The sequence below is a fragment of the Triplophysa dalaica genome, chromosome 22 (assembly GCF_015846415.1).
Source record: "Triplophysa dalaica isolate WHDGS20190420 chromosome 22, ASM1584641v1, whole genome shotgun sequence".
In the NCBI taxonomy this organism is placed as follows: domain Eukaryota; kingdom Metazoa; phylum Chordata; class Actinopteri; order Cypriniformes; family Nemacheilidae; genus Triplophysa; species Triplophysa dalaica.
This window is the reverse complement of record NC_079563.1, coordinates 4,751,443-4,760,468: the sequence shown is the minus strand read 5'-3', so window position 1 is coordinate 4,760,468 and position 9,026 is coordinate 4,751,443. Positions and strand designations below refer to the sequence as shown.

Genomic DNA, 9,026 nt, shown 5'->3' with positions numbered 1-9,026 from the left:
AAATTGGTGGCCATATTGGAATTCAATTGACACCATCGAGTTATTCCAGTCATAATACATTCATTTTGATGCTTGGATCATTAACATTCTTCTGTTAATTCAAGTTCTACCTCGAAAACCTTTTTTTGGTGTTTGACGAGGCGGCCATCTTGAAAACTGGCGGCCCTCTTGGATTTTCAGCTGGGCAACGTACTTTTATTAGAAGGTATGTCCTGGACATCATTTGTACCAAATTTGGTGCTTGTACCATGAAGTGAACGATTCGGCTGAGTGAGCCCCACTATTGCTGTGAAATTGTTTTTCATTTGAAGCTTTTTCAAGAAAACAAGAAATCTCGAACTGTTTATTTTAACTTAACTTTTGTTTTGTTATTGAAACAGACCCTTCCAGAAGAAACGTAATTTACTAAGAGACAGAAAATAAATTACTTATTGTTAAGATTAAGACATTGGACAGTTATTTTTGAATTTACCTTGGGGTAGGGGCGTCTCACTTACACTGTTAGGATTAGGTGGGTGGGGATGTGAATTTAAGTTTATTCTTCACCTCATGCACTTCAGGAAGCCACCGTATTGACATACTCACCTGAAGCCTGCACCGCCTACTCCTGTAGTATATTTGAAAATAGTGTAAGGTAAAACATATACACATAACGTGCATACTGAGGCTCAAAGCACCGGAACGGGGAATAAGATTCCTCCGCTCTTAAGTCTTCCAGGGTAGCATTTTAATTTTCCCCTACGAGGCGAGACATACAGTCCCGTTACATACAGGATAAGAGCAAATATGACAATTGTCACTGAGATGTTCTCTGTGTGATCAAACATGTGTCACGAATGACTGTTTTAATGAATGAATGAGGTACACCACTTGAGCTTTAAAAGAATCTCTGGTTTTATCAAAGAAAACCTGCTTAGTTTCTCACAGTAAGTTACTATGGTTACTGACTCCGAGTATAAGTTCTACCGGAAAGACTCAGGAGGCAAGATAACGTGACAATGAACATTGATCAGTGACAGGTTACAGAATGGAGGATGGGGTGAAATCCAGAAACTTCAACTGCGAATGCAAACAGAGAGTAAGTGGCGATCTTATATACTACAAGTGTTAGATGATGATTGTTTAGATGGTAATTGGTTAGGTCAGTACGTAATAGGTGGAGTGATATTGAGTCTTCCCGGCAGAAGCTTGCATTTACCTCACTTTCAGATACGGGCTTGAGTTACCCCGCTTTCTCGGGTTTGACATACCTCGCTTTCTGTACACAGACTTTGCCTCATTTCAGGGTTAATATACTCAGAGTTTTCACTAACCTCATTTCTGAAAAGGACACACATAGCCATCTTAAGCTACAAATAAATTATCAACCTAACCCTACAATAAATAAAAGCTAATTGTTTAGGCAGTTTAGAGCAAATTAACAGAGCCTTCATCAATCTATATGTTGTATTTTAGGGTATTATATCACACATTTAATTATTGTGTCACACATTTCATGTCACAACATCACACAGACATACTATGCCCTTCTATATAAAGTCACAGAACTGTGCAAGTTTTCACAAAGTGCTGCACATCACAAATCTATTTCCATATTAGTCATGAATAACGGTTTGGATGTTCAAGCTGCATATATACAAAAAAAATTATGGTAAATCATACAAGTACATATGTTAAAGGGCACATGACGTATATATTTTTTAGAAAATTCTAGGAGGCCCTTGCCATGATTAAATCCAAGTGAGAAGAGAACAAGAGGATGAGCAAGGTACGCCAGACTAAAATATGAGAAAGGGACGGGCTCTGATTGGTGAAGAATGTGAAAAACAACTTAAGATTTCTGTATAAATGTTGGAGTCAGAGGTACAATTGTCAGACAACTTCAGATGACTACTGAATGTCTCACCAGTTGTAAAACTGTAAAACTACCCGGTGTGACATGTTCACTGCAGGGGGGGTTTATTTTTTATTTTTTTTGCCTTTTTATTAGTACTGAGCAGTAAGAGAGAGGACAGGAAGTGAAGTGAGGGAGAAAAGGAGCGGGATCGGGAAAGTAACACAAACCGGGAATCAAACTCAGGTGGATGGTAGCGCAACATGTGTATTATTCAAATTATTTTATGACCTCACAAATAGATTACATTGTTGGGTGGATTGCCAGCAGCACTTTTGAATAAACTTCAATCTTGCTAATAATTTAAAAAGTACCTCTGTATTTTCTCGAATTATTGTGAGATTACAGTATCCGTAATGCTCACTGAAGACGCAAAACTCTGAGGTGCTTTTCCACTCACCACATTTCCCTATTTTCACTGACCTTTCATCAACATACTCGTATCATTTAAACCACATTCTGTTTGAGCAGAACTTCCTCTAAGTTTATCAGAATCACTATATATTTCAGTTTCAGTTTCACACAGCACTGAAGTATTTCCAATTCAATAACCGGACACAGTGTTTATTTTCTTTCTTAGGCTTATGTTTACATTTCTGTGTTTCAGCTTTGTTCTTTTCCAGCGTTCCCAGTATCAGCCTGTTTAACTCCTCACATCTGCCTTGAATACATTTTTGTTCCCATACAGATTTTCCCTGATGTTATCAGGTTTCACAACTATTACTGTCTTGTGTTTAGTCTTCAGATGGTTTTACTACCAATTCTCCAGATTTCATCTAGCTTAATCTTTGAACCACCCTTAGTTTCAGACATTTTGTCATATTTCCACCAGACATTTTCATGGAACAATTAGAGGCCGCTTACACAGGGTTTCAACTAAAAACTGAAAACTTTTTATGCGTTTTGGCGACTGAAAACGCAAACTTTTGAAAACGGGTCACAAAGTGCAAGTTTCGTACAAAGTTATTGTTTCTGTGTAAACTATGAAAGCGGCGTTTTCCAAAAATGATGCCATCATACGCATGCATATTACACGCTCAATCTGTATGCATGCGCGAGTATTTCCCAGACAATTATGCCGGCCTACATGCTGCATGTTTGTTCGCATGGCATATTTCCTATTATTTATCCAGCTAAAAGTAGATTTAATGCACCACTACAACCAATAAAAGTACAAAGCAACGCTGACGGCGGACATGTCTCACAGGTTGTGGAGCGATTATGGAAAGCCAAAATGACCAAAATCGCCAGGAAGCCCATCATTGGTTGTGGCACGATAATTGCCTGGAAATGATGGCAGTCTGGTTAGGGCTCAGACATTTCCTTCCAGACCTATGGGGCGGTCATGTGCACCAGATAGTCTGCTGACCTTTAATCATGGACCAGGAGAAGACGAATTTGGTGTGCCAGCATGGCACGGCAATCTGCATCCCACTCATTAGCTCATTATACGTTTATTTGACACACATGCTTCAGATGTTGTCACGCCAAGGCGATCCCCATTGGGTAGCCATGGTGACACTGAATCTCGTTCCCTTCTCAGGGAACCAGGAACACAGATGTAACGTGATACGTTCTCTTTCGTGCTTGAAATATATAGTCCACTTGAAGGAGTACATTAGCAAATTTGCATGCTGAATACACCAGATGGTTTGCCTGGCTCTGAATCGTCATCAATAAGATCACAATAACTTCAGTACATTATGTCTTCACCTCTGCGTTTACTGAGTGAAAGGAAAAGCCTACTGTACATTTACGGGAAAGACCTTCACCCCCCCACCCATCCACCCACTCTGTGATGGTGAAAGTGAAATCAAATCCAATGAGTTTCCCCCTCCATGTAGTATAAAGCCACTATTGAGATGATCTTAAAGTCAATCCACGCTAATCTGAAGAACCTCATCTGACAAACACCATCTGTAACTTTGGGTCAGTATTCGCAAGCTACTTGGTGACATGCTGATGTAGCATAGCATGTTAAGAATGTATAGTAACTTCATTCTGAATTTCATTACAGGTGTACTGAACTTTACAGACTCTTCTAGCTCTTCAGAAGTTATCTGGTGACGGTAGGAAATCTATTATATGTTGTAATAATTAAATCACAACTGTTTGCTAACTGCAAAAAAAGCTAAATTATAAATCAAATAAAATGAATAAATATTTGTATATTAGACAATTACGTTTCATGTAAGTGTTATGGATCAAGTGAAATCTGTAATCAATTATAAAAGCATGCAAATACAAGTTATGTTGAATTCAGTCACACAATGAGGTTAAAGATGTTTTCACTTAGTATCACTAAACAGCCGCACATTTTGAAGTTGTGGTCTAAAGACATTAGGCAATAGTCCACAAACTATAAATAAACACTTACAGCAAAAAACTTTAGAGAATTATAGAATCAGATGCAAACTGGCTGCATAATTAGCAGAAATGAACTGCAAAAAGGCACAAAAACAACAAAATAAATAAATAAATAAAAAGTGACAATTTCATTTAAGCCTATGCTAGCGAATTTGGGAAACAGTTTAGGACTCTGTAAAAACAAAGCTTTTGTTCACAATATCCTACTGTATTGGCAGGACTAAAGAACAATACACAATAAGGCACATGGAACTAGGATTCCTTCATTAAAACTTTAAATCTGGGAGAAAGAAAAATGCATAAATCACCTTATAGTTTACAGGAAAGCCTATGAAAGTGAAAATAAATAAATATAGACCAAAGGTTATCCCCTCACATTACAACATTTCTTATTAAAAACGATGAGAAGTTCATTCCCAGATTACAGTAGAAATATAGAAGTACAGTAGATGTCTTCTCAGAAATAAATGAATAACAAGCTTTACTTACAGCATCACTTTCTGTTTACTGGGGTTTTGCAACTTCCACTGTTTGATTTTAGTCGGACAACAACTAAATATTGTGAAGTATTATTACAATTTAAACTCTGAATATACTTGAAAATGTCATCAGAGCTGAATAATAGTCAGAATCATTTCGTTGGTCTTCAGCGTCACATGAAGAAATCTTTTGGAACATAACAAATGTTTTAGGGATGCACCGAATGTTCGTCCACCAGAATTGAGCCCTTTTCACACACAGATCCTGGAAAATACTAGGGGTGTGCACGAATAGTCGTAAATTCGAATACTCGTTCTACATTAGTTATTCCAAAAACAAAATCGCTATTATAATTTCGCTTAAATATTGCTCTGCTGGCCAAACACGCAATCTAATACTAACAGTTATAGACATATGCACAGGGTGGAGCTGTGGGGCGCGCAGTGAAAGTAGATGAGTGCATTTGATGATAAAAGCGAAGTTTGGGACTATGTGATAAAGTGAGGTATGTAACTTTTGAGCCAAAGAATCAAACAATGGGTTCTGTGTTGGTTGGAACATGGTTGGAACATGTCCTTGAAGAAAATTAAATCTTCTTAAAGAAACTTCAGAGTTATTTCTCTTTGGTCTACTTAGCCCAACTAAGACCTTCCGTACGACCATTTGTCTTAGTTGGGCTAAGCAGACCAAAGAGAAATAACTCTGAAGTTTCTTTAAGAAGATTTAATTTTCGTCAAGGACATGTTCCAACCATGATTCCATCACAAAAATCATATCCAGGAAAATAAAGTACAAATAAAAATAAAAACGAAAAATAAAGGAAATCATAACATGATAATGTTTACATGAGACCATCAAACATATTGGCTACTGCCCAACAGTCACACTTGGTTCTCTCTCCAACCCCCCTTTTTGTCCAAACAATTAAACTCTTTATAGTTGAGGCTCCTCCCCTCAAATTCAAATGTACCAATGGCAAGACTCTCCAATACCATCTACATAGTTTATTTAGCAAATCATGTTTAACATCAACAATTAAACATGAATATTAGCTTCTTTATCAAGCTCCATTATACTCATAAAACCCAAGGAATTTTAGGAATCCTAAGACATACATTTAAATGTAATCGTTTAAACATTTTCCATACTTGAACTCCTCCTCCTCTAAGAAGGTATAAATTCCTGTTCGCGAGCTCCTCCTATTAGGAAGTTCCAGGAAGAAGGTAAGAAAAGATTTCACCATTAATCAACAAATCCTTATTGCCATAATTTAAATTCATCTTTCTCTTATTTACAGGCACAACCGGCTAAGACCAACAAACATGAGTTGCAATGGAATGTGCACCTTCCATTCTACACATGTAAGGGGGAAAAAACGTGAATAAAGTTATCTTAAACACAGAACCCATTGTTTGATTCTTTGGCTCAAAAGTTACATACCTCACTTTATCACATTTCTCCCTTCCTCCCTCAATGAATGGAACTAGTCTGGTAACCGTGATAAATAATCAGCAATAAGATTTTTCTTACCTGGGCAATGCTCAATTATAAATTTATATGGATGCAAACAATGCAGAATAGTAATTCGAGGATACTGCGCTGGTGTCTGGCTCTGCAACCATATAAATTTATAATTGAGCATTGCCCAGGTAAGAAAAATCTTATTGCTGATTATTCATCACAGTTACCAGACTAGTTCCATAGTCCCATAGTTTGGGACTACTTTGTTCAAAATGATCAACATGTCATGTGAAAAATTTTCAGGCGGAAATAAGTTATCATCATAGCACCACTTGAATACGGAATCGACCGCAGGAGGCGGAGTCATGCATTCCTCCAGATGAGGATCCAGTGAAAACACGGGTGGAACGAAAACACGATGCGCTTCAGTAAGCTTATTTCAGTAAGATATGCCGATAGAGTTTAAAGCATAATGTTAAAGTTAAAGCTATATGTACATCCTGTACAGAAATTTTTGTCACAACGGCTGCAAACATTTTGGCAGTGTGTGTGTGTGTCCAAATGAAAACGTCTTTACCGGTCGGTAACTTTACTTTAGACGGAATGCCGCTCGCGACATCCTATGACATCATACAGTGGTCGCGTGCACACAGTTCCATGTACTCACGACTTGTCAAAATAAGTTCTGTGCACCCCGCACCCCGGCCACGAGTGAACCTGAGAGAACAATCAGCTTTTGTTGGCGGAGTATGGAGGACAAACGTGGACTGATATTGTTGTCACTCAGTCTGCATCTGTCAGAATTACTTGCAGTGGATGTTTTTTTTTCTAAAAATAATTTTGCAATGTAGCCTATAATAATCCAATAATTTTCGTTTATTCATATTTTTTGTTTATAGGCCTAATGTTAAATGACACCTTTTAATGAGGTGTTTAGAGTAACTTGCATTACATTCTTTTAACAGTCAGTTATGGGCTTTTGATTAATTGAATGCATCCTCGCTGGTTTAAAGTTTTCATTCACTGCATAAATCAGGATTACTGGATTTTTACTGAGCTTGCCCTCACAATTAATTTTACCTTAGCAGAATAGAATCATTTATACTCTATTCCTGGTTGTTCCAGGCTTTCCATGACTGCAGGAAAACCAAGAGAAAAGTAGAGATAGATTTTCTTCACAATAAACACATGCTGTCTATATTCTGCTTGCAGGAATCCAAAGGCACTCAGAACCGAGACGGCATGGACATCTTAAAAAAAATTGGTTCGGCTGCGATGGATGCGGCCGTTGCTGTTGTGGCGGTTCCTGTATATATCGTGAAAGGAACAGTGACAGGCATAGTGGACGGAGCAGCCCATGGGATTAAAAATGTGGAAGAAAAAGCTGTACAATCTGCTTTTAAGATTGTTGAGGCAGTTAACGATTAAACCTGTCGTAAGGTTTCAGAGTGACATTGCACTAAGAGCGCCGCCTGCATAATTGACAAAAACATCACACAACTATGATTTTGGAAAAAAGAAAGACTCCCATCTCTGCAAATTTACTCCATATATCGTGACATTTAAAGGAAGTGGAACGCGTATTTGTCAAAACATGATACAGCCGAGAAGCGTTTAGAGCTTCTTCATGATCACTGTCTATTATGACAACATATAGCATTTCATTTCCATCAAAAAAGGGTTCTTATTGTATATGATTATGTTGCAGTGTAATGGATCAAGTGAAACCTGTTATAAATGATAAATAGCATGTTAATAAAGATTGTAATGAAAATACACCTGAGTTATGTTGAATTCAGCAATTTTAAAGACCTCTTATTGGGTTTGTTTCTAATTGCGCATCAGTTTATGCAGGTCTCTTTTGAGGGCGCGAGTGGTGCTATTGTACCATGGTGCTGTGATTTTCTCATTAAGCTTTTTTGTGCAACGCTTCTAATGTGTTAGGTGCCCATGTTGCTGGGTATGTCATTGAGCGATTCTGCATCTATTGGTTAGGTTATTAAAGGAGTCAGATCTGACAAGTTCTTTACGAAACTTGCTTTAGTAGTTGAGGTAATTGTTCTACCCTGTCGATAACGAGTTATCGGCTGATTTCTGCAGTGCGCAGAGTACATGATATAAGATGTTGATCGGAAACATCGTCACTTTGAGCCTTTTCCACCACTAACACAGCAGATGTTTTTCAGGGGCCGTTTCGATAAAGAAGGTTCAACCATAACAGAGTTAAAATGTGAATACTGAGTTGATTTACACTGAGATGTGAAACTTTGAGCTTTTGCTTTCAGGACAGTTGATTTGAGTTAATTTTATAATCTCTGGGAGACTTACCTTGAGTTAAGCGCATGCATCACGAATATAACAAGCCCTGATCAATAGAGCACAGATATTACCATTCACCATGACAACGGCACCAAAAAAGCAACATGGCTCCAGAAAGCGCTCGAGAGTGAGGAACACTTTCTGTTTAAATTAATAAAGAGGTGACAAACACTGTTTGTACTGCTAATGCATCATTTTTACTGTTGATGTGGATATTAAAATTTCCGACAAGAACTCCTATTTTACAAGAAAACCTGCTGAATTGAAACACACTTTTTCTTTCGCCTTTTCATTAAGCACTTTTTTATTTTCATAAGCCAGGTCAGCTAATAAAACGATGGCAAAGAACTGGGAAGTGAAGATGAGTTTTAATGTGTTTAAAATATAATTTAACTCAATCCATGTCCGTCCGTGCCATGCAGCAGGGGTTTATGTTTATTGATATCAAGACCACCTGCTTTATTAATAGAAATAAGGGGACAGCACACATTCCTTCCCATGTTTT

General features: G+C 37.7%; 1 long non-coding RNA gene across 2 annotated transcripts; it reads left to right on the top strand.

Annotated features, from left to right (window-relative positions):
* Positions 1–3,752: 3,752 nt before the first annotated feature.
* Positions 3,753–7,554, top strand: LOC130411494 (uncharacterized). Of its 2 annotated transcripts, XR_008905078.1 has the most exons (4): positions 3,753–3,823; positions 3,912–3,963; positions 6,506–6,630; positions 7,415–7,554. It is a non-coding gene; the product is annotated as an uncharacterized LOC130411494 (long non-coding RNA). The 2 variants fall into 2 exon arrangements; XR_008905077.1 differs by lacking the exons at positions 3,753–3,823; positions 3,912–3,963 and adding an exon at positions 5,448–6,102.
* Positions 7,555–9,026: the final 1,472 nt, after the last annotated feature.